This window comes from Gossypium hirsutum, chromosome A05 (assembly GCF_007990345.1).
Source record: "Gossypium hirsutum isolate 1008001.06 chromosome A05, Gossypium_hirsutum_v2.1, whole genome shotgun sequence".
Taxonomy (NCBI): Eukaryota; Viridiplantae; Streptophyta; class Magnoliopsida; order Malvales; family Malvaceae; genus Gossypium; species Gossypium hirsutum.
In genome coordinates this window covers 25495630-25522413 of record NC_053428.1, presented here as the reverse complement: position 1 = coordinate 25522413, position 26784 = coordinate 25495630, and the positions used below count along the sequence as shown (strand labels likewise).

Sequence of the window (26784 nt, the reverse complement as noted above, 5' to 3'; positions counted from 1 at the left end):
CCATGAATGGCGACCAGCATGCTTGAGCCTCGGGGTTGTTCTCTTTCAGCCTTAAGATCCCCTTATACCTTGACTTCAACGAAACAGAAGGAATCTGATGGCATATTTACAAGGTAAAACTTCATTTTCCTTTTTTTTTCTGCTTTCAAATGCGAAAACGAAAGACCAAAAAGAAATAAACCGAAAGAAAACTCAAAAACTCAAGAAACTTAAGTCAGAAATCACCTTCAAATTTTGGTTGCTTTTGGTATTTCAGTATGCGTGAAACCAAATACAATTGAAAAAAAGATGGCTTTATAGCCGAATAAGAAAAAATACAACATTTTTTTCTCTTTTCTTTTTGTGCTATTGTGCTCTGCTGCTGTTTGTCTGTTTTTTTTTACTGGTACGGAGCGTGTGCTGGCACTCGGCGTGGGGCGTACGGAGGCGTGCGTGGCGGTCGTACGGTGCTAAAGGCTGGGGTTTGGCTGCGGCCCAAGAGGGAGAAAACCTAGGGTTTCTGTTTCTAAAGTATTTTGGGCCGTTTGGGCCTTGAATTTTTGGGCTGTAATTGGGTTAATTTTGGCCCAATGTACTGGACTGTTAATATTTTTTGTAAGTGGGTTGTAATATTTGAACTGTTATAATATTTTTATTATAATTTATTCTTTTTTTATTTTTGTTTTGTATTTGTACGGGCCCGGGCAAAAATTGGGCCTTACACATGCAATCTATTTTTTCTACTTATCGTTCTCATTCGTTGCACAATATCAATTCTAACATGCACTTTGTTCCTGATTATATCGAGTTAGCAAAGAGACTAGCCAGACAAATATAATTAAGACTTAAATAATTTGTAACTAAGTTTTAACTTTTTCACCTAAATTATAATATTATTTAATCATTTAGTCATTCCACTGTAATACCATAATTAAACTCTACTTATTATTTGCTATTACGAAAGCTACTAGTTAAGTACTCATTCATTGACCTTGTCATAAGTGTGTTACCCTCATATAATATCCTTAATAGTTTTGGAATAAAATTTGTTCTCCCAATCATAATATCTATTATATTTTTCGATATGAAAAAGTCAATTAGTAATACAAAGTAACTAAATAATTTATCTTATGACAAATGACCTATAACCACGTTCCTTTTTCATCATTATGTCAATAAAACAAATGGAATCTAAAACATTGATTAAAACTGTATTCCATATACTTGCGGGACTTATTTCTGGTGTTGTTTTGATTTTGATCGAGTTAGGCCTAAAGCTAAGTGGATGCCCTCCTAATTTGGATAAGGAGCCCTTTATCTGTTTTTGAACATAGCCCTTCATTTTTTCTTTTATTAAAGTCTATCTGAAAAAAATAAGAGAGGCTAAATTAACAGGAAGCCTTTAAATTATTCATTTTGTTTGAATTAGATATCTATTTTAGTCGATCTATTTTTAATCAATAGAATTGCACCATGTCATCACCCATTAAAAGATAATTTTATATAAATATTAAAAATAAAAATAATTATCCCTCCCATGTCCCCCTCTCTCTCCATCTTTAAATGAAATGTGCTTCCTTTGAAGCCCATAACACCCCTCCCTCTCTCTATCTTTAAACCAAATGCTTTTCTGCGAAACCATAACACCCTCTCTCTCCAACTTTAAGCCAAATGTCTTTCCTTTGAAACCCATAAAAATAACTCTATTGTCAAACATTAATCGATCACATTGAATTAAATTAAATAACTGTAGTGACGTAATTTTTTTTAGCTTGGTCGCTAATTAGGGTGTTTGATTGAAAGTTTAAAGACCGAGGTTTGATTTTTGAAATAAAAGGGAATCGCCACCGATCCTTTTTCTTAGGTGTGATCGGACACCTATTAGATTTCTTTTTTAAAACAAAAAGAAAGCCGAGTTTACGTCTACGTCAAAAGCCAGAGAAAAATTAGGGTTCGGGAGTTGGTTACACGCGAGGAAGGTATTTGTACCCTCGTGACACCCAAAATTGGTATCTTGTAAAACACGTGTTGTCTTGATTTTCAAAGATACAAGCTCAATGTAACATTTAGTTGTGATCTGGTTGAAACACGAGACTTTTCAATTCTTTTGATTTTTGAGAGGGACATACCGTTTTAACACAAGTCGATTGATGTTCACCCAACATAGCGATGAAATCGATGACTAAACGTTAAATCGATACGTTGCCTTGTTTATCGAAATTAATTTAAAGACATGAACGAAAATATTTCTAGATAGAACAAATAAAAGTAAAAGAAAACTAACATTAGTGTTGCACTATGGTATGAAATACTATGCTAAATTCGGGATAGACAAATAATAAAAGGTTAAAAATATACGAAATAGACAATATATAAAACATTAACAATATACGTGCGATAGTAATAGTATAGAACAATAATAATGCATATGGTATTAAACATGATAGTAATAGCATTAAACACGAAATAAAATCATGAATATATATAAACAATTAATGAAGTGACGTAAACATAATAAAAAAACACTAATATTGCTATATATATATATTAAAATATATAAGTGATAATAGGAATAAAAAATACACGCATAATAATACTAAATATATACATACTAAATATATATATACATAGTATAAATAAATATATACAATACATATTAGGAATACTAATAACATAGAAAATATATTTATATACCAATAATAATAATAAGATGTATGTACACAAAATAATATATAATATTAAAATAATATAATAAGTGGCAATAGTCGAAATAAGTATAATAATGAATAATACGAAAATAATACTATATACAAAGTATATATATATACATATAATAAAATATATGTACTAAGATTAATACTAAATATAAATAAAATAATAATATATACATAATATATAACACATATATGATATATACGTATATATAAAATAAATATTAAAATGTATGTACGTAAAATGTATGAAAAAAATATACATATAATATTAAAATGAAATAATAAGTGATAATAGTGAAAATAATAGGTATAAATACAATGATATATGAAAATAATACTATATATAAAATATGTATACAAGAACAACGAAATATATGTACTAATATTAATAATAAATATGGTAGGAATAAAATAAATGTAATAATAATATATACACAATATGGTATTAAAAATATACATATACATATAATAGTATTTAAGAATATATACATAGAATAATATGGAAATATGTACATGGAATAGTATATAAAAAATATAACTAATAATATTGAAAGTATATATATACATAATATATATATAAAACATATACGACATATACATGTACATTAGAAATGATAACGCTATAAAATGAACTTATTAATACGCTTCGTAGATATGTACGTATATGGGTATAAATAATAAGGATATTAGAAATGCTTAATATATAATACTTGAAATATATACATAATATAAAAAATATATATATATAATGTAGTATTAAAATATATACACAATATATACATATTAAAAATAATAATAATAAAAAACTATTGATAATACTTCACAAATATATATATTAAAAATATACATAATGATATATAAAATATAATATTAAAAACATATATATAATATATGAAAAATATATATAATATAATATTAAAATATTTACATAATATATACATATTAGGAATAAAAAAACGACTAATAATAATGCTACATAAGTATATACATAGATATATTAAATACATATACATATATATATAATTATGCACTGAGATATAATAACAATGATAATAATAATATTGAAATAAAAAGCAAATATAATAAAGATATTAAAATAAAGTAATAAAGCAACACCATATATAAATATGCATATACATATCTGTACATAATAAAAAATACATTACTACATATAATAAATACAATAAAATAATAAATATATAGAGATTATAATTAATAATAATAATAAATAACAGAAAATAATAACAAGTAATTTGAAAATAAAACAGTAAACTAACACAAAAGGGACTTAATCGAACGTAAAACGAAATTTTGGGGCGAATTCGAAAAAGAAAGAAAGAAAAGGATCAAAATGCCACGTGCGCATAACCTAAGAGGACCAAAACAGCAAATATTCCTTCCCATTAAAACACAGCACATCAGTGAGGACTGAATTGAAAAGCGCTAAAACTTCAGGGCCAAATTAAAAAACATGAAAGATTTAATTACAACATATTAAAGAGCGGAAGGGTTAAACGCGTAAATAACCCCTCCATCAAAAAACACGCGGATCCTGAGCGGGTTTGGATCGGGTCGGGTAGGCTCAAAACGACGTCGTTTTGGGATTAAAGGGCAGCCCCTAAAACGACGTCGTTTTGGGGGACTATATAAAGGCCAAATTTTTTTAAAATTTTCATTTGCAGCAGCAAAAAGAAAAAAAGAAGAGAGGAAATGGGAGAGGGGAGAGGGGAAAGGAGAGTGGGGAGAAGGGGATTTCCGGTGGAACTCCTAAAGGTACGTTTTTTTTCTTTTATTTTTTATGTGTTATAATATATATATGTATATGAGAAACAAAAAAAGAAAAAAATAACAGACTAAAAAAATCGAAAAAGAAAAAAAGAATAAAATCACCTTCCGATTTCGTTTCCTTTCGTTTTTTTTGTTCCCCTCTTTTGTGATTCTCACTGCTTTTGTATTTAACTTCTTGTTTGTGTTGTTTTGTATTGATTTGTTTGTCTTTGAAACATCAGAAAAAATGAAAAAAAAATCCCCTTTTAGTTTCGGTTTTGGCTTTTTAAAGCCAAGTTACAAGCCATTTTTTATTATTATTTGTCCCTTCTCATTTCTGATATTTGCAGGTTGGTGGACGGTGGAGCAGGTGGCTGACATGGTGGTAGCAGACCTAGGTGCGACGCACGTAGGTGTTAGGAGGCTAGGGTTCTATTTTTTGTTAATGTTTTTGGGCTGATGTTAGTGGGTTAGGGTTAGGCTAAAATTGGGTTTGGGCTGTTGGGTAGGTTTAGTTTTGGGTTAGTAATTGGGTTATTGTAAATGGGTTTAAAGTTGGGTCAAATTGGCTTATAACAGCTGCCCCTCTTTACTCATTTTCGTGTAACGGGAATAGAGCAAAGACACAAAGAAAGGCCAATTTTGCCCGGTCTTGCCCAGTCTTGACTTCTTTTGGTGTTCTTCTTATCCATGTAGTCTCTTTCTAGTCCACCGCATCCTGTAGCTTTGGTTCAATCCACTGCATCTTCTGATATATGCTTTGTAGCTTCGATCCACTCCAATGTGACTTCAATTATATGAGACTTGTGGCTTCGATCTGCTTCATTGTAACTTTAGAAAGATGAGATCTACAACTTCAATCTGCTCTTCTATTGCTTTAGTGAGATAATGTTTGTAGTCTTCTCTTTTGCAACTTTAGAAAGGCAAGATTTGATATCCTCGATCAGCTCCACTACAACTTCAGGGAGACAAAATCTGGTGTCTTCAATCAACTCCAATCTTTATTCTTTACTCAGCAGGTGATCCTGAGCTCAACTCATTTCTTGCAATCTGAATTGACTCTTTAAAACAAACATTAAAGTAGAAATTGAAAATAGCTCAGCACGTGAGCCAAGGCTCAACTCACCTCCGCAATATGAGTTGGTTTTTTGAAACTTAAAAGCAGATTTTGAAAATACCTCAACATATGACCCGAGATTCAACTCACCTCTCGCAATATGAGTTGATTTTTGAAAAATATAAATTAAAAAAAACAGAAACTGAAAATACCTCAACATGTGAGCCGAGGCTCAACTCACCTCTCGCAATATGAGTTGATTTTTGAAAAATAGAATATTGAAATTACCTCAGCGTGTCCTGAGGCTCAACTCACCTCTCGCAATATGAGTTGATTTTTAACAAAATTGAAAATACCTCAACTTTTCTTGAGGCTCAACTCATTTCTCGCAATATGAGTCGAATTTTGAAAACAGAAATAAAAACATCAAAATACCAAAACCTGTCATCTGGTTGAACTCAGGTGTCTTTTCCTTTGATTCAATACAGCTATCGTCATATCTTCTTGCTCTACTGGAGTAGCTGTATATGTCATGCATGATGTTATCATGATATGCGCATGCTTGTCTTAAATGTCTTTATGCCTACATGATTATACAACACGCCTTAGGCGTGTTTGTCGTATGTCCTTTTTCGTCATGATTTTCGTGATGATCAGCGTTCCTTACTTCAGCTCTTGACTTTCTCTTCCGGCTTTGTACCCGTCTTCAAGCTTCATGAGTAATCGATGTTTCTCAAATATCACTCTTTTGCCCCTAATTGAACTTTGTCCTTGCTTTGAGGCTCTTGTGTTTGTCAAATTTTCATCCAGGTAATGCTTAACATTTCTTTTGTTTAGAGTATGTCATTTCACTATTTATCATATAAATAAACACATAATGAGATGCATGAAACTTGTCAGGTAGGGACAAAAAGGGTATCTTACATTCATTTATTTCACAGGTAACAAACAAAGAAAGTTAACCCAGGATAGTAAAATGCATCATAAAGAGGAAGGGGATCGCATTCAACGAATAAAAATGCTCTAGATATTCAACGCATGAACTCTTCCACGTTACTCAATCAAGAATCTTTTCGAGCATGGCTTCTTGCGCAGAAGATTTTGAGCTTTCATAAATGCTTCAAATACTATAGTCTCACTATTTAACCCACTGTTCAAAACGCCTTGTCTTTTAAGCCCGGGTTTGCTTCACTAGAATGTCCTTTCGGGTTTTCATTCTAATCCTTTGTGTTAACCAAGACGCCCTTTTCGGGTTTTCACCTTGATCTCTCTTTTTTTTTAAGATGCCATTTTCGGGTTTTCATCTTGATTTTTTTTTCTTCAAGCATAATATTTTTTTACAGCATCTGAGTTCACTGGGTTCGGTAACTCCTTCCCATCCATCTCGGTAAGAATTAAAGCTCCGCCCAAGAATGCCTTCTTTACGACGTATGGACCTTCCCAATTTGGTGCCCATTTTCCTCGCAGATATTTTTGTATTGGGAGAATCTTTCTTAGCACGAGTTCTCCTTCGTGGAATTCTCTTGGCCGTACTTTCTTATCATGGGCCACAATCATTCTCTTCTGGTACATCTGTCCGTGACAAATTGCCTTTAAACGTTTTTCTTTGATGAGGTTTAGCTGGTCATATCGAGCTTGAACCCACTCTGCTTCTTCTAGTTTCAACTCCATTAAGACTCGTAGAGAGGGAATCTCAACTTCGATAGGTAGCACAGCTTCCGTTCCATAGACCAGAGAGAAAGGAGTTGCTCCCGTAGATGTCCGCACAGATGTGCGATATGCATACAAAGCAAACGGTAGCTTATAGTGCCAGTCTTTATATGTCTCGGTCATTTTCCCAATTATCTTCTTAATATTCTTGTTGGCCGCTTCAACTGCTCCATTCATTTTTGGGCGATAGGGTGATGAGTTATGATGCTTTACTTGAAATTACTCACACACTTCCTTCATCATCTTATTATTCAGATTCAGGGCGTTATCTGAAATGATTCTTTCAGGCAAACCATATCAACAAATGATTTCCTTTTTCAAAAACTTGAAAACTGCAGTCTTCGTCACGTTGGCAAACGAAGCGGCTTCTATCCATTTTGTGAAGTAATCAATAACCCAAAAAATGAATCGGTGTCCATTAGAAGCTTTTGGGGAAATTGGCCTATAACATCCATGCCCTACATAGAAAAAGGCAACGGAGAAGTCATGACATGAAGGGGTGAAGGGGCTACGTGAATCTTATCGCCATAAATTTGGCATTTGTGGCATTTTCTTGCAAAACTAATGCAGTCGCTTTCCATCGTCAACCAGTAGTAACCAAGTCTCATAATCTTCCTGGCCATAGTGAAACCATTGGCATGTGTCCCACGAATTCCCTCATGGATATCTTCAAGTATTTTTTTGGCTTCAACAGCATCCACGCATCTCAAGAGCACCTGGTCTTTTCCTCTTTCGTATAGGATGTTCCCATCAAGAACGAACCCTGCTGTCATTCTTCTAATTGTTCTTTTATCGTTCTCATTTGCTTGTTCGGGATACTTTTGATTCTTGATATATTCTAAGACATCATGGAACCATAGCCGTCCATCTGGCTCTTTTTCAATGCTGAAACAATGTGCGGGGACTTTATATATGCTCATTTGAAGAGGCATTATTTTTATTTCTCTGTTTGCTTTGAACATTGAAGCCAAAGTAGCTAGGGCATCAGCCAATTGGTTTTCTTCTCGTGAGAAGTAATCAAAAGTTATTTCTTTGAATTCTTTAATCAATCCTGCTACTAGATCGCTATATTTGACTAATTTCGAATCTCTCACTTCTCAATCTCTACGGATTTGGTATATCACTAACGTTGAATCCCCATACACCTCTAAGATTTTGATGTTTCGTTCAATAGCTGCACGAAGTCCCGTGACACAGGCCTCATATTCTGCTATGTTGTTGGTACAGAAGAAATTCAGCCTGGTAGTAAACGGATAATGATTCTCTTCTGGTGATACCACGACTGCTCCAATCCCATGCCCCAAGGCATTCGATGCACCATCAAAGCTCATCTTCCATGATTTTTCTTTTGATGACTCGCACTCTTTTTCTGTAATGCACATCAAGTCTTCATCTGGGAAATCAAATCTCAATGGCTCATATTCCTCTGTTGTTCGAGTTGCTAAAAAATCAGCTATTGCACTCCCTTTTATCGACTTTTGGCTCACATAGACGATATCGTATTCTGACAGTAAGATCTGCCATCGTACCATTCTTCCTGAAAGTGCCTGTGATTCCATCATGTATTTTATTGGATCCAGCTTTGAAATTAACCATGTCGTATGATACAACATATATTGCCTGAGTCTTCGAGCTACCCAAACCAAAGCGCAACAGTATTTTTCAATGGACGAATACTTTCACTCATATTCAGTAAACTTTTTGCTGAGGTAATAGATCGCCTTTTCTCTCTTTCCTGACTCGTCGTGTTGCCCCAGTACGCAACCTATTGAATTTTCGAACACTGTCAAATACAATATCAATGGTCTTCCCGGAGTTGGCGGTACTAGCACTAGAGGATTAGACAAATATTGTTTTATCTTATCAAAGGCCACCTGGCATTCCTCATTCCATTCTCCTGGGTTGTGTTTTCGAAGAAGCCGAAAGATTTGGTTTAGAAGTTGAGCGATGAATCGGACGATGTAGTTTAACCACCCTAAAAATCCTCTGACTTCCTTTTACGTGCGCGGGGGTGGTAACTCTTGAATGGCTTTTATTTTATCTGGATCAACCTCGATACCTTTTTTACTGATAATAAAGCCTCGTAACTTTCTCGAGGTAACCCCAAACGTACATTTAGCTGGATTAAGCTTTAGCTGAAACTTTCTCAGTCTTCCGAACAACTTCTTGATGTTCACTACATGTTCTTCTTCCCCTCGGGATTTAGCAATCATATCGTCGACGTAGACCTCTATTTCTTTATGCATCATGTCATGGAATAACGTCACCATAGCCCTCTGATATGTTGCCCCAACATTCTTTAACCCAAATGGCGTCACCTTATAATAGAAAGTTCCCCATATTGTTACGAATGTAGTTTTCTCCATTCCTCAGGGGCCATCTTGATCTGATTATACCCCGAGAATCCATCCATGAAGGAAAACAATGAATGTTTTGCTGTGTTATCCACCAACGTATCAATGTGTGGTAAGGGAAAATTATCTTTAGGACTTGCTCGATTCAGGTCACGATAATCCACGCACATTCGTACTTTGCTGTCTTTCTTTGGTACCGGGACTATGTTAGCCACCCATTCTGGATATTTGGAGGCTTGTAGGAAGCCAGCATCAAATTACTTCTTGACTTCCTCTTTTATCTTTAACAACATTTTAGGTCTCATTCGTCTTAGCTTTTGTTGAATGGGTTTGTATTTTGGCTTTAATGGGAGCTTATGGACCACTACATCTTCATCCAATGCTGGCATATCCTGATATGGTCATGCAAATACATCTTTGTACTCGTGGAGCAAAGCAATCAAATTGTGCCTGGTGTTCCCTGAAATAGAGGTCCCAATCTTCACTTCTTGCTTCCTTTCTTCAGTTCCCAAATTTATTGTTTCAACAGATTCTTGATGAGGCAAAATCTGTTTATCTTCTTGTTCCACCTTCTTAGCAAGTCAAGAGACGAGACATAGTCTTCAGCATTTTTTTCAGCTTCAAATTCTCCTAAATAAACAGCCTTCTCAAAATCGATTTCTAGACTCGTAACGGGTTTGTTCATGCCGTTGATATCTGAGCACCTGAAAGTTGAATGGAAAAGAAAACTATAGAGGAGAATCAAAATATTGGAACCAACAGGCATGATGTGAGATATATGCAATGACAGGCTGTGAAAAGAGGGAAAAATTATGAAGTTAATGAGAATGTAAAGACTATGACAAAATGCATCTTCATTAATGCTCATTTAAATGAAAAGAGCAAATCATAAGATCTTACAAAAGAATCCCTCTATTACTTAGGGGCACACAAAAAGAATAGTGTTAATATTGAGCATTACTCTGGAGAAGATTTAGAAACTACAAGGAGCTCCACAGCAATCCAATTGTTCAAAACAAATCAGGAGGACAAGGGCGTATCATTGAAACATCTTTAATTGCATCACTTCCTTTGTCAGTGACATTTATACTGACATTCTAAAGACCCCTTTCAATTAATAACATCGTGCTTCGTGGATTATCTTGCCCGGGGTATATCATTCCTGCAGATGTAAATGTTTTTGGCAAAGGAGGGTACATTATGGGCTCCCATTCTAATTCTCGGCCTAAGGTTTTTGTAATCCTTCTTTCTTGATCATTTTTCCATTGTTTTCTTCTTTGACGCACATCTGGTTGGAATCTTAAACCATATCGAGCTTTGTGATGTATTGGCTTTAAAGCCCTGACTATTCCTTGTAGGTACCTTCCCAAACCTTTCCTTACTTAGGCTCCTCTTCCTACAGTCAGCTCAACTTCCATCTTGGTATTCCTTGACAGCTTAGGCATGGGAATTCTATTTCCTTCAGCAACAAAAGTGGCATTGACAAATTCCAAGGATCGGAAAGAACATTCTATTGCATCTTTGCTCACTTCCAGGTACTGTGCATCGGCAGAGATAGATGCGACAATGTCTTCTTCTCCCTCGACAGTGACCAAACAGCCATCCATGATAAACTTCACTTTTTGATGGAGAGAGGACGGAACTACTCCAGCAGAATGGATCCAAGGTCTTCCCAAGAGGCAATTGTATGAGGGTGTAATGTCCATAACTTGGAACTCGACATTATATATGTAGGGACCCACTTCTAGAGGGATCTCAATCTTCCCCATGACTTCATGTCTTGTCTCATCGAATGCCCTTACTGTGGAATGACAGGGCCTTAAATAGGACAAATCCATCGGAATTCTAGAAAGCGTGGCCAAGGGCATGACGTTGAGTACCGACCCATTATCTATGAGCATGTTCGATATTATGTAACCCTTGCAGCGGGTTGTGATATGCAATGTTTTCACGGAACCTCTACCATTGGGTGGTATTTCATCATCACTAAAAGAAATGAAATTATCCATGTTTAGGTTATTCACCCATCTGTCAAGCTTCTCAACGGATATATTGTTTGCCACGTAAGCTTGATTCAACACCTTTAACAAGGCGTTCCGGTGTGGCTCTGAATTTAATAGTAGAGATAATACCGAGATTCGTGCTGACTGCTTACTCAATTGTTCCACCACATTGTACTCACTGTGCTTGATAAATTTTAAGAATTCCTGTGCTTCCTCCTTGTCCATAGGCTTTTTAGCTTCTTGTTCAGGCACAGTTTCATGCTCATCTTCGGTCACATGCATTGGTGCTTTTCCTTTCTGTTTCAACTCACTATTCTTCTTTGCAGGCTCGACTTCTTTAGAATAACACCGCCCACTGCGGGTAAAATGGCCTATCTCCCTATCATCTCCAGTTGTGGCTTCGGACTTTTCACCTTCAGGTGTGACGATATTGACGTCATATTTCCACAGTACCGCCTTGTCGTCCTTGTAAGGGAAAGGAGATGGTAATTTGATTATCACTTTTGATTTCACTGACTCCTTCTTCGCGTCATAATAAATTACTAACGACCGATCAACTCTATAATGAAGACTTGATGATTGGCTGTCAGAGGCGCATACTTCTCTTTCGTTGGCCCCTTCCCTTTTGTTAAGGACCTTAATCTCCTTATTATCCATCCGGTGTTGAAGTAACCTTTTAAATTCCTCATACGACTGAATGTCGTGCCCTACAATTCCATGGAAACCGAAAAAACCTTAACCTCCTTCTCTGAGATTTCTGTCGGGGCGATAGAGCAATCCTTTCTTAACCAGTACCTCCCAGATTTTCTACAGAGGCGTCCTTATTTCTGAAACACATCTTCTGACTTTCCATTCGTCTTCTTTCCCCACTGCACTCACATTTCCTTTGGTATGTTTAGGGAATGGGTTCCCGACCGTACCGCCAGTACCATCAAATCGCAGAATGCCCGCATCGATGAGTCTTTGAACTCTTCTTTTGAAGACAATACAGTTTTTCGTAGAGTGCCCCTGGTTCCCGGCATGGTATGCACAACTAGCATTTGGATTGTACCATTTCGGGTATGGAGGCTTAAGGGGTGCCATGTAATGGGGAGATAATAATTGCTTCTCCAAGAGTTTTGGTTACAGTTCCCCATACGAAAAAGGAATATGAGTAAATTACGGTTTCTCAGGATTAGGTCTTGCTGGCCTTTGTTCGTTTCTGGGTTGGCTTTGAGCGGGTACATTGCTTTGTGGGAATGTGGCGATGAGTCTTTGGTTGTTTGTGGTGTATACGGGGTAAGAAGGAGGTGGTGCTTGGTAGTAAGGGGTTTGAGGAGGATAATAGAAATTTGGAGGTGGATAATTTCGAGGTCGGGGTTGGTTTGGATATGGGTTTGGAGTGTAACGGCTTCCAGTTCCCACCATATGAGTTTCTGGCTCTCTTTTCTAAGGGTGCTGCCCTTTTTGAACTGTCAGAACCTTCCATCCTTCCACTCTTTATGGCATTCTCAATAAGTTCCCTAGATATCACAATATCCGCAAAGTCCTTTGTGGCACTTCCTACTAGTTTGTCATAGAATGGCACTTTCAACGTGTTGATGAAAATGACCGTTATCTCAGTCTTAGTCAGTGGAGGTTCCACTTGGGCCGAGATATCTCTCCACATTTGTGCATATTGTCTAAAGGTTTTTGCTGGTTTCTTTTCCATCATTTGTAGAGTCATTCGATCAGGTACCATACCGATACATGCTTGTACTGCTCACAGAATGCTGACGCCAAGTCCTTCCAGGATCAGATCTTTTCACTACTAAGCTGGTTGTACCACCGAAGAGCCGATCCTACTAGACTATCCTGAAAATAATGTATGAGTAGCTTAACTTCGTTCACATAACCGATCATTTTCCAGCAAAACATGACAAGATGCGCTTTGGGACATCTTGTCCCATCGTACTTTTCAAAATCAGGCACCTTGAACTTTGGAGGCAGAATTAGATCGGGTACCAAACTGAGCTCTTTAGCACCTAGTGCAGAGAAGACTTCAGTGCCTTCTATCGCTTTGAGTCTTTCCTCTAAGCTCCTATACTTCTCTTGAGCCTCGTGATCACCAGTTTTCAACTTGGCTATTTCTGTTGGATCGTCCAAATCTGGCATGAGTGGATCAGCAGGACTAGCCCCCGGGTTTGATACGAACATTCTTTGCCCCAGATTAGCAGGTGGCGCAGGTCGTTGCTCCAGGCCTGTAGGTTCCCATTGAGCGTACCCTCTTTGTGTTGCGTGGGTGTGCGGTGGAGTAAATCCTGGAGGATGGGGCGGATCTTGATCGAGGTTAACCCTTGACTGTGGTTCCACAATGTCAGGGTTTATAGGTCCTTTTTCTTTTACCAGAGCCGACATCATTTCCATCATCTTGGCCATTTGATCCTTATATTCGAGCGATTCTTCTCAAGATCTCACCATTAAGTCTCTTTTCTCTTACTGTGACTTGGCCAACTGCTCTTGTAATTCTCTTTGGATTCTTTCCATCCTTTCGATCCTTTCATTAAATTCGGCCTCCATTACTCTAGCTTGTCGGCGTGTCCTATACAAATGACGTGGTTCCAGTATTGTGGTATTATAACTGCGAATTGTATGTTTTAACCTCAGTGAACGATTATGGGATATGCAATGAATGAATAAATGAATGAATGCATAAATGAATGTTAGTTATACATGAATATGCAAGAATTTGGTGTTGATTTCAAGACGGCCCCTATTTAGGCATTTCATTTATCAAAAGAGTCCATTATAAAATATTTTGCCATTTTCGATTCAGCCATTACACAAACTTCCTAGCTATATCGCCATATTTCTTTACTCGTGCTAAGAATTCTGATATGTTTGATCTTCGACTTGGAGGGAATTGGCAAATGAGAATTTCAGCTTCTTCCGATAATTGTACCATGTACATGGCTACCTCACGAACTTCATTGATCAAATAGCTAAGTTGCATTTTTTTTCTTGGAGGCCCTCTTCGTAAGCACGAATGTCTTTATCATACTGACTATTCTTTTCTTCTAAAGCCTCCAAGAGAGCATCTAGCTATTGTTGACGATCTTGCAGCATGTCTTCTAAATCTCGTATCCTCTCTTTTAGTTCTTGACATTTAGATCGACTAGTCATTACCTCGGTAAACATAACATCATATTCGGCGTTCTTTCTTCCTTAGCTCCATCATAGCCCGCGCAGCCTTTTCTTCTTCTTTTTTCGCTTTTCCTTTCCAAAATTCCATCCCATCTTTGATGTTGCTTAACTCTTCTTTCCATTCCGCTGATGATTTACTCAACTCACTATTCTTGATAGTGACTCTTAACTTCTTATTTTCCAGATGAAGGTCCATTAAGTCATTTCTTACGACTTCAACTTCTTTTTGCACTTTCTCGGTTTTGAACCTTTCAATCTGAATGTCGATCTTCAACTGGTAATTTTCTTCTTGAAGAGCACTAAGGTCCCTTGACATCTTGGTCTTTTCGCGTTCAAACTCTTGTCTTGCCACTTCTAACTCGGATGGCATTTTCTTCAAGAAGGGATTCTGAAAGGTGTAACTCATTGACGAAACTCGCTGGCTATTCACCCGTTATATTATCCATACGTCGTAATCTTGAGTGAGAGTATCAGTGTATAGGGCCAACTCCATCAGATGAACTTCTTTCTAAGATTTTGCAACGCCTCGGACCCTCTTGATATAGCCTTCACCCGCAAGCAAACTCGGACTGCGCTAATCCTCTAGTGGCGGGTATGAATTATCGTGAAGAAAATTGCCTCTGGACCATTAATGGAGCGTATCCAATTCCTCCCTATAGCCCGAGTTCTTGATTTCCAACCTTGTATAACAGAACCGAAGGGCGAATCCATGGTGCTCTCCAGGTTACATCTTCAGCTTGAAGGTTTTGAAAAACTGAAATCCAATGTTCTTCGATAACATCTTTTGGCCATTCTCTCTCAAGATAGGCTTCCAAGGGGTGAAGGTTTTTGAAAACATGTGGTACAGTGTAGCTCTACTTTCCAGAAATGGCTCAAAATCCAGACACTGAGTAACTGCGCGCATCCGATAAAACGTCCATTCCCCACTTTCCTACAATTGTTTAAGGATCTGAAGGTCTCGACCAAGATAGTCAGGACAGGGTTGATTCCTTGCTTTAATCTTCCGAAGATATCCACCACCGCAACTTCTATGTGTCCAAGGACTTTCGGGAAGATGATCAAATCGTAAATGGCCAAAGCAAATAGATTGACCATTTTCAACATGTCGGGATGGTTCAGAACCAAATCTCGCAGGGAAGACCATGGAATGCAAATGGTTTCATTCTTCTTCTTTATCTGTTTTTCGGCCTATGCGTCAGTCATGTCTGTCAATCTCACTAACTTTTTCTTGAAGGTCATCGGCTTAGGCTCCTTCATATATACTTTATAGAATTGCGCATTTTCAACACAAAGCAAAGCAACATACTCTTCTATAGTCGGAGTCATGTCTTCTTGATTGAAAGTAAAACATTGGTAGGCCGGATCCCAAAATTTGATCATGCCTTGAATCAATCGTTCGTCTACGTTGACAGCAATCAAGTTGGCTATGTCCCCATATCTTTCGGTGAAGATACCCCTAGTGTCCGAGTCCCACTGATTCCAAACCCGAACCAAATCTTCAAGGTTATTCTGGCGAACATTCACAGTTACGTGCCCATGCAGATTGGCAATACATCCCTCCACTAGACTATCCTCTTTTTCTTTCCGAGTTTTTAGAGACCAGTCCCGAACCACGACATTCTTCTCGGTTGTTTGTATAATTGACTCTTCCATTAGAAACTCATTTTTTGGCAACCGATCTCTAGTCAACACCTTCCTAATATGATGCCTTTAATGCATGGTGAAAAAAAAGGCAAAGACAAACAACCTTGATTAGTAATTAAATACAGGCAGAAAAACATGGAAAATTTAACAAATCGAACTACCCAAATCTAGTTTATTAAACAGATCCAATTCCCTTGTATAGAAAGTGAAAATACAAAAGGTAAGAGGCGTTCCTCCCGTGCACTTATTTTGGTGACTACTAAACGGACGGAGGTTCGGCATAGCTCTAAATAGGTGGCTCGTATGGTTCACTATATGCAGTTTCGGTTCTAGATAGGTACTCGAATTGTTCGTACTATCGTCTACTAAGACTAATACGAAGTCTCGGTCGTAACCCATCATAGGCTTACGAGTTCAATTCGAGGGATTACATTTACTTATGCCTATGCGAAGGGACAAGTTAACTCACGAAAGCATAAGACATATGTAACTCGAAAGTATTCACTAGCCTGTGCGGAGGGACGAGTTAACTCACGAAGGCATAGCGTTTACTTTCACTTAAACGGACGGAGCCCGGGTAGAGAGCTTATGCTATGCAAAGATGCAGGTGCACGGTGTGTGGGGAGAAACTCATAAACCTTTACGTTTCATTTAAAAAAAACTACAAAACTAAAACCATAAAACTTAAAGCTGAAAAACAAAAAATGACAAAACGAGTTAGAAAAACATTTACAACATAATGCGAATGCATGACTTTTTGAGAACAATAATTTGAGGATCACGACTAAATGTTAATTTGAACAAGGGACTTTGAAAATTTTGACAATGCGAGTTTAATTCCAGACACGACTCTCAAAAAGGGTCCCTAGTGGAGTCGCCAGCTGTAGCGACGTAAATTTTTTTAGCTTGGTCGCTAATTAGGGTGTTTGATTGAAAGTTTAAAGACCGAGGTTTGATTTTTGAAATAAAAGGGAATCGCCACCGATCCTTTTTCTTAGGTGTGATCGGACACCTATTAGATTTCTTTTTTAAAACAAAAAGAAAGCTGAGTTTAGGTCTACGTCAAAAGCCAGAGAAAAATTAGGGTTCGGGAGTCAGTTACGCGCGAGGAAGGTATTAGCACCCTCGTGACGCCTAAAATTGGTATCTTGTAAAACACGTGTTGTCTTGATTTTCAAAGATACGAGCTCAATGTAACATTTAGTCACGATCTGGTTGAAACACGAGACTTTTCAATTCTTTTGATTTTTGAGAAGGACATACCGTTTTAACACAAGTCGATTGATGTTCACCCAACATAGCGATGAAATCGATGACTAAACGTTAAATCGGTACGTTGCCTTGTTTATCGAAATTAATTTAAAGGCATGAACGAAAATATTTCTAGATAGAACAAATAAAAGTAAAAGAAAACTAACATTGATGTTGCACTATGGTATGAAATACTATGCTAAATTCGGGATAGACAAATAATAAAAGGTTAAGAATATACGAGACAGACAATATATAAAACATTAATAATATACGTGCGATAGTAATAGTATAGAACAATAATAATGCATATGGTATTAAACATGATAGTAATAGCATTAAACACGAAATAAAATCATGAATATATATAAACAATAAATGAAGTGACGTAAACATAATAAAAAAAAACACTAATATTGCTATATATATATATATTAAAATATATAAGTGATAATAGGAATAAAAAATACACGCATAATAATACTGAATATATACATACTAAATATATATATACATAGTATAAATGAATATATATATTAGGAATACTAATAACATAGAAAATATATTTATATACCAATAATAATAATAATAATAATAAGATGTATGTACACCAAATAATATATAATATTAAAATAATATAATAAGTGGCAATAGTGGAAATAAGTATAATAATGAATAATACGAAAATAATACTATATAAAAAGTATATATATATGTATAATAAAATATATGTACTAAGATTAATACTAAATATAAATAAAATAATAATATATACATAATATATAACACATATATGATATATACGTATATATAAAATAAATATTAAAATGTATGTACGTAAAATGTATGAAAAATATATATACATATAATATTAAAATGAAATAATAAGTGATAATAGTGAAAATAATAGGTATAAATACAATGATATATGAAAATAATACTATATATAAAATATGTATACAAGAACAACGAAATATATGTACTTATATTAATAATAAATATACTAGGAATAAAATAAATGTAATAATAATATATACACAATATGGTATTAAAATATACATATACATATAATAGTATTTGAGAATATATAAATAGAATAATACGGAAATATGTACATGGAATAATATATAAAAAATATAACTAATAATATTGAAAGTATATATATACATAATATATATATATAAAACATATACAATATATACATGTACATTAGAAATGATAACGATATAAAATGAACTTATTAATACGCTTCGTAGATACGTACGTATATGGGTATAAATAATAAGGATATTAGAAATGCTTAATATATAATACTTGAAATATATACATAATATAAAAAATATATATAATGTAGTATTAAAATATATACACAATATATACATATTAAAAATAAAAAAAAAACTATTGATAATACTTCACAAATATATATATACTAAAAATATACATAATAATATATAAAATATAATATTAAAAACATATATATAATATATGAAAAATATATATAATATAATATTAAAATATTTACATAATATATACATATTAAGAATAAAAAAACGACTAATAAATATACGTACATAATAAAATATACATTACTACATATAATAAATACAATAAATATAATATATATATAGAGATTATAATTAATAATAATAAAAAATAACAGAAAATAATAACAAGTAATTTGAAAATAAAACAATAAACTAACACAAAAGGGACTCAATCGAACGTAAAACGAAATTTTGGGGCGAATTTGAAAAAGAAATAAAGAAAAGGATCAAAATGCCACGTGCGCATAACCTAAGAGGACCAAAATAGCAAATATTCCTTCCCATTAAAACACAGCACATCAGTGGGGACTGAATTGAAAAGCGCTAAAACTTCAGGGCCAAATTAAAAAACATGAAAGATTTAATTACAACATATTAAAGAGCGGAGGGGTTAAACGATCCTGAGCGGGTTTGGATCGGGTCGGGTTTGGTAGGCTCAAAACGACGTCGTTTTGGGGGACTATATAAAGGCCAAATTTTTTTAAAATTTTCATTTGCAGCAGCAAAAAGAAAAAAAGAAGAGAGGAAAGGGGAGAGGAGAGAGGAGGGAGGGGAGAAGGGGATTTCCGGTGGAACTCCTAAAGGTACTTTTTTTTTATTTTATTTTTTTATGTGTTATAATATATATATATGTATGTATGTATATGAGAAACAAAAAAAGAAAAAATAACAGACTAAAGAAAACCGAAAAAGAAAAAAAGAATAAAATCACCTTCCGATTTCGTTTCCTTTCGTTTTTTTTTGTTCTCCTCTTTTGTGATTCTCACTGCTTTTGTATTTAACTTCTTGTTTGTGTTGTTTTGTATTGATTTGTTTGTCTTTGAAACATCCGAAAAAATGAAAAAAAAATCCCCTTTTAGTTTCGGTTTTGGCTTTTTAAAGCCAAGTTACAAGCCATTTTTTTATTATTATCTGTCCCTTCTCCTTGCTGATCTTTGCAGGCCGGTGGACGGTGGAGCAGGTGGCTGACATGGTGGTGGTAGACCTAGGTGCGGCGCACCAAGGTGTTAGGAGGCTAGGGTTCTCTTTTTTGTTAATGTTTTTGGGCTGATGTTAGTGGGTTAGGGTTAGGCTAAAATTGGGTTTGGGCTGTTGGGTAAGTTTAGTTTTGGGTTAGTAATTGGGTTATTGTAAATGGGTTTAAAGTTGAGTCAAATTGGTCTATAACAATAACAAAATGGTCAACTTTGAATAAAGTTCAGCTTCAAAATAACTAGAAATTATTATTCTAAAACTCAAATACATAACTCTTAAATCTATTCTTCACATTCTCTAAGTAAGTCACGACAATTCATGTAGAAATATCACATTCTTTAAGTAAGTCACGGCAATTCATGTAAGAATATTATTTATACACAAATGTGAAAAAAAAAACTATAACAAACTAAATGAAGCAGAATCATCATTCCAACTCAAACCCAAAACCACGTATTTCCCTACGCTATATTAGCTTATCCAAAATCACTCATTCATCGACCGGAGCTCCTCCAAAATCTTTGAAGATGGAGAGAGCGGAAGGGGATGTAATTTTTTATTTTTATTTTTAATCTTAATATAATTATTTTATTTAATATTAATATAAAAAATTTTAAATATATTTTAAGGGAGTGGTTTGATTGGGAATTTTTTTAATGGTATTAAAGGCAAGTACCAATTTCAGTACGGATTGACAAAAAAATAATTGAGAATGTAACTCAAACAAAACCTATAATATCAACAATAGCCGAAAAGTATATAATTTATGTAAGAACCAAATTATAAATTAGGCATAGGGCTGCTTTCCCCTAGCGCTCATTGCATTTATTTCTCATAATAACAAAATTTCTGTCTTATTTATTGACTTATATACTAATTAACTGAATTTTACCGTTTGTTTTCTTTTTGGGTCAAACTCCTTCCCTCCTCCAAATCCACTGATCTGTAGAATGTTGCTTTAACAGGTATGAAATTTCAAGGTAATGATTGAAGTGTATAACTTCAACTATAGCTTATTTTGGAGATTTTAGAGGAAAAATCACTCCTCTTTGTTTTTTAATTCAACCCTAACGGGCTTTCTTTAAAAACAAAATTTGAAGGCATGAAAGAAAGTAGAAATACTTCTATACAAAAATAATTTCATTTTTTTTAATTAAAAACGGATTCTACAAAGAAAATACTTTTTTTCTAGGTAACAAAAAGGAAGAAACTATTAAGGTTTAATGGGCACAGTTCTTATATATATAAACTCCTAAGGTTAGGGTCAAATTTTGAGATGATTAATCGAAAAGAAATATGGTGGGTAGAATAGCTTGAAAATGGCCACATAATGGTCAACTTCAATTTGATTCATTTTCCTGGTATTTCAAATTTGTTAAAGCAACATTCAATCGATTTGAAGAAAGAAAAACAAACGGGGTATAATGTTGATGGCAAAACTCAATTATTACCTTCAAATTTCAGATCTGTTAAAGCAACCTTCTGGATTTGGAGAAGGGAACACAATTCCCTCTTTGACCAGAAGAGAAAACAAAGATTGACCACAAAACTCAATCCATGTGTCAGGGGAACGCTAAGAGGCACGAGTATACTGAAATTTGAAATAATAATGCATGACGCTTCATTTTTCTAGATTAAATGTTTTTTTTTAAGTTGTTTTTTAGAGAAACATGCATCAACCCTCTCATTTTATTGAGTATGCGTCACATTCGAGTACTGATTCACACACCAGAAGTTTTTTTCTAACAGAAATAAAGTTATAGCTATGGACTATGGTGCTGTATTTGTAGCAATGCTACGAAGCACTATGGTCTCCACCGTGAGACCTTGCCCAAACCCGAACAACACACCCCACTCAAGACCTGTACCAGTTGTGGCTTTGCCTTCTAACATTGACATTTTCCTCATCTCGTTAAGAACAAATATCACGGTTGGACTTCGCATGTTTCCATATTCGCTTAGTACATGCCAACTCGCTTTAAGCTTCTCCTTATTCAACCCAAGTTTTTCTTCAATTCCTTCGAGAATTGCAGCTCCACCAGGATGGACTACGTAAAACAAGTTTTCCCATTTGGTGATGCCAAATGGAGTAAACGCTTCAGCCATGCATTGCACGATGTTGTTAGCAATGTACTTAGGCAAATCTCTTGACATATAATACTCTATTCCCATTTCACGTTCTTTCCCTATCAGCATATCATCAGACTCAGGGATAAAGGTCTGACTCGCTGATACAATTTGAAACAAAGGACGCTGGTTGATGCTGGCAATAGGATTAGAACCAACAATCAAAGCTGCTGCCCCATCGGCAAAAATTGCAGAGCCGATATGTCTAAATGGGTGTTCGAAGGTGGTTGAAAGCTCGCAACAGTAATCTCGGAGCACACGATTAGCACTCGAGCACTAGCATTGTTCTCGGCTAAATCCTTGGCAAGACGTAGGGCAGAGGCACCGCCAAAACAACCTTGATTATAAATCATGAACCTCTGAACGGAAGGTTTGAGTCCAATGAGCTTAGCAAGCTTATGGTCGGCACTAGGCATGTCTATCCCTGAAGATGTGCAAAATATAAGGTGAGTGATCTTTGAAATGGGCTGTCCCCATTCTTTGATGGCTTTCAATGCCGCTTCCATACCAAGCTTCGGTACTTCAGTTACAAGGATCTCTTGACGAATATCAAAAGATGGAGCCTTGTAGATAGTTAAGTTGGGATTTTCTTTTAGCATGGCCTCAGTTAAGTACATGTAACGTTTCTTTATTGTAGATCTCTCACCTGATAACATATATAAAAACATTTATATTAGTGTAGAAATGGAAGATTCATTTGATGAAAGATTATATATATGTAGGTATAAAATAAAAGTCAATTCCTGGCTTTTACAAAATTATCATACCTAATATTCATCGAAATTTGTCATTTAATTACGTTATGTGTTCATTTTTAATCATTAGAAAGTAAAAATTTGAATAATTAGCTTCATAGAAATAGTTAGGTGAATTTGTTGTGCCAATAGCTAGAATAATGACTAATTTCTCAACTTGAAAATCCTCCAAATTATTTTTTGTTGCCATATCTAAATATTTTTGGGTTCTTACTTTTTAGTAAAAGCTTTCAAAATTGAGTTTACATAGAAATTATTTTGAGGACTTCAATTACAAAAATAAGTGAATTAGGCTTTAATGTTAAAAATTCCAAATTCTCTTATCCAAAGATAAGTGGATTTTTTTTTGGCTATTTCAATAAGATTTTATTAATTTATAATTTTTTATGATTGATCTGATTTTTTATCCAAAGATAAGTGTATATTAATCTGATTTAGGGTTTGAATATAGGGTTTTTTTGTTTACATGTAAAAGATTTTATGGAAAATGTTTTATGCATTTTCCTGTGTTTGTTTCACAAAAAATAGTCTGGCAACGAAAAATGACTTAAAGGTCAAGGTAAAATAAACATTTTTTCCTGTAAAATGACTTACCCTTTTGAAATACGTAAATCATTTTTGGAAAAGAGTTCATCTATAGATAATTTTATTTTTATGTAAAAATTAACTTAAACCAAGCTTAATATTATTATATTGATAATAAATTTTATTTTTATTTTTAAAAATATTTAAAATATTATATTTTTTAATATTATTAAACATACATATTTAATTATTTATATTTAGTCATATAATAAATTATTAATATAATAAATATAATTTATTATTTTAATAAATTATTTAATATTTCAATTTTATTTTAATAATAAATTTTAAAAATAATAATTTTAAATAATATTATTCACATATTATTGAAAATATTTAATATTAATATTTTAATAATAAATATTTATTACAATTATAAATATATTAATAATAAATTTTTTGTAATATAAATGTTAAAATATGTCATAAGTCTATGTACACTTCACATATTTGTAATTTAGTCTTTGTACTTTTATTTTCAAGAATTTAGTCTCTTTAATTTTCAAATTTGAAAATCATGTCTAATTGTTGACATCGTTAATTTTTTTTTGTCAATTTTGTTGATGTCTCATTTTTAAATAAAAAATACTTACTTAGTAGTTATGTAATTAAAAAATAAAGTTGTAATGAATCTGAATTTAACATAATATTTTTAATATATGCAAAAACAATGTAAAATATAAAATTATTGATAAAATAAATTCAATTAAACAATGAAAAGATAAGAAAATCTCAAATGTATGTTTGTTTAATTGAAAACAACTTTTATAAAATATTTTTAAGAAATATACCAAACAACAGAAAATATTGTACACAGATTAATCCAAACACTTGAAAATATTAACTTTTCCAAAAAAGTAAATTATTTTCCAGAAATTATTTTCTGAAAGTCATTTTCAATGAAACAAACGGAGCCATAGTCTTGTACTAATTTATAATTTTATACTATACTTTGAATCATTAGAAATTAATTCATGTACTATTATCATTTGACCCTTTATCCTTATTACTAATCCACATTAAATATGAATTATTGTGGTTTAACTATGAGCTTTCAGTGTTTTGAATTAGAAAGGATAATGAAAAGGTCTATGAGAGTGGTAGAAAGAACATAGTGATCAATTTTGCACTAGTTCCAGTCATACAAGTGTACACTGATCTAGTTTTAAAGCGGAACAAGTAACACCATTTTCCGCACTGGTGAAAATTTCGATTCATATCAATTACATCAGCTTGTTTCGATCAATTCCAATCACATAGATTGGAACATGGTGCACTGACCAATGCATGAATAATAGTAAAAAAATAAAACTTTTAACTATTTACTATTATTATAAAGACTTAATAATTATTTACTTACATATTCGTCGAAATTTATCTTCCAATTGCGTCATGTGTTTACTTTTAGTCACTCGAAAGTAAAAATCTGGATAATCAACTTGATAAAAGCAGTTGGGTGGATTTGTTGTGCCAATAGCTAGAATAGTAGCTAATTTCTCAACTCCACAACCCTCCAAGTTATTTTCTGTTGCCATATCTAAATATTTTTGGTTTGTTGCTTTTTAGCAAAAACTTTCGAAATTGAGTTTATATATGGTTTGTTGCTTTTTAGCAAAAACTTTCTAAATTGAGTTTATATAGAAATTATTTTGAGAACTTCAATTGCAAAAATAAATGAGTTAGGCAATAATATTAAATGTACTTTAAGCATTTGGCCTACCTAACAAACTTTTAGCATTTGGCCAACTTAACTTGTCAAATCCTAAAGCTTCAAGAAGATTAAATCCTATTTAACAAGTGATTGGCAAATTATCTTGAGAAGTTTATTTTTAGCTATTTCAATAAGATTTTATTAATTTATAGTTTTTTTATAATCACATGGGTCTTCATTGGTTTTACGGTTTGAATATAATCATGTATTAATTTATAATTATATAATATATAAAACCGATTCCTCTTTTTATCATTAAACATTAATTCCTGTGCTATTATCATTTAACTTTATAATACTAATTTTAAACTTAATATTTCTTTCTCTCAATATTATTGAGAAAAAAAATTGATATTTGTTAACAAGAGCTTTGGCATATCTATTGAATGTACAATTGCAACATTGATAAATATAATACGAGTAACAATTTTCATGCACAAAATATTCATATAAAATTTGAATTATTGTGGTTTAAGTACTAGCTTTTCTTGTTTTGAATTAGAAAGGACAATGAAAAAGTCCATGAGAGTGGTAGAAAGGACATGGTGGTCAGTACTGCATAAGTTCCAGTCATACCAATTAAAGTATATTGATCCAATTTTAAAGCGGAACAAGTAAAATCATTTTCTGCATTGGTGAAAATTTTGATTCATATCAGTTACATCAACTCGTTTCGATCAAATCGAATCACACCGATAGGAATATAGTGCACCAAACGGTGCATGAATAATATTAAAAAAAAACTTTTAACTATTTACTATTATGCTAAAGACTTAATTGGAATTTACTAACAAATAAAAAATGATTACACTGAAAAGTAAAGTTTAACATTTTAAACATTAAAGGTTTTATTTTTTGGGCATACTTTCACATTTAAAATATGAAAACCACTATTCACATTATTATATAAAAAAATGCCCTACTCACCATTTGGTTATTTCTTGTTAATTTATTAAATAATGAATTTTATTTGTGGAGTTTATTGATGAGCATTTTATAAACTAATGAACACTTTATATTTAAAATTTATTGTAACACCCTAAAACCCGGCTTAGAAGTTTCAACCAAATTCCGGAGGTCACATTGCTCACCAAAGTGTCCCAAATTAAAATACTGATCAAATCTCAAAAATCTCTTTTAAAAACCCTTTTCTTTTTATGCTTAACAAAATCCAATAAAATCTTTACTTATGTTTTGCAAATTAGGGGATTAATCGTTGTTAGAATTAAAATAAAACCAATTTAATAATTATAAATATTCAGTTTGCAAATAATTCAAGTTTTACTAATCGCCAACTGCAATTTCAAAATCAAGTACATCAGAAAATACATCAGATATTTTTAAAATAGAAACCATAAGTTATCTTTTCAAAACCGTGTGTTCTTTATAAAGAGAATAGTAATTGATTAACTATAATCCATGCATGATAAATCATAACTTCCA

General features: G+C 33.6%; 1 long non-coding RNA gene and 1 pseudogene across 1 annotated transcript; one reads left to right on the top strand and one right to left on the bottom strand.

Moving 5' to 3' along the window:
- Positions 1 to 19691: 19691 nt before the first annotated feature.
- LOC121229521 (uncharacterized) lies at positions 19692 to 20384 on the top strand. Its single transcript, XR_005927298.1, has 2 exons — positions 19692 to 19772; positions 20130 to 20384. It is a non-coding gene; the product is annotated as an uncharacterized lncRNA (long non-coding RNA).
- Positions 20385 to 21725: 1341 nt separating this feature from the next.
- Positions 21726 to 25220, bottom strand: LOC107897117 (chalcone synthase-like; annotated as a pseudogene).
- Between the last annotated feature and the right edge of the window lie 1564 nt (positions 25221 to 26784).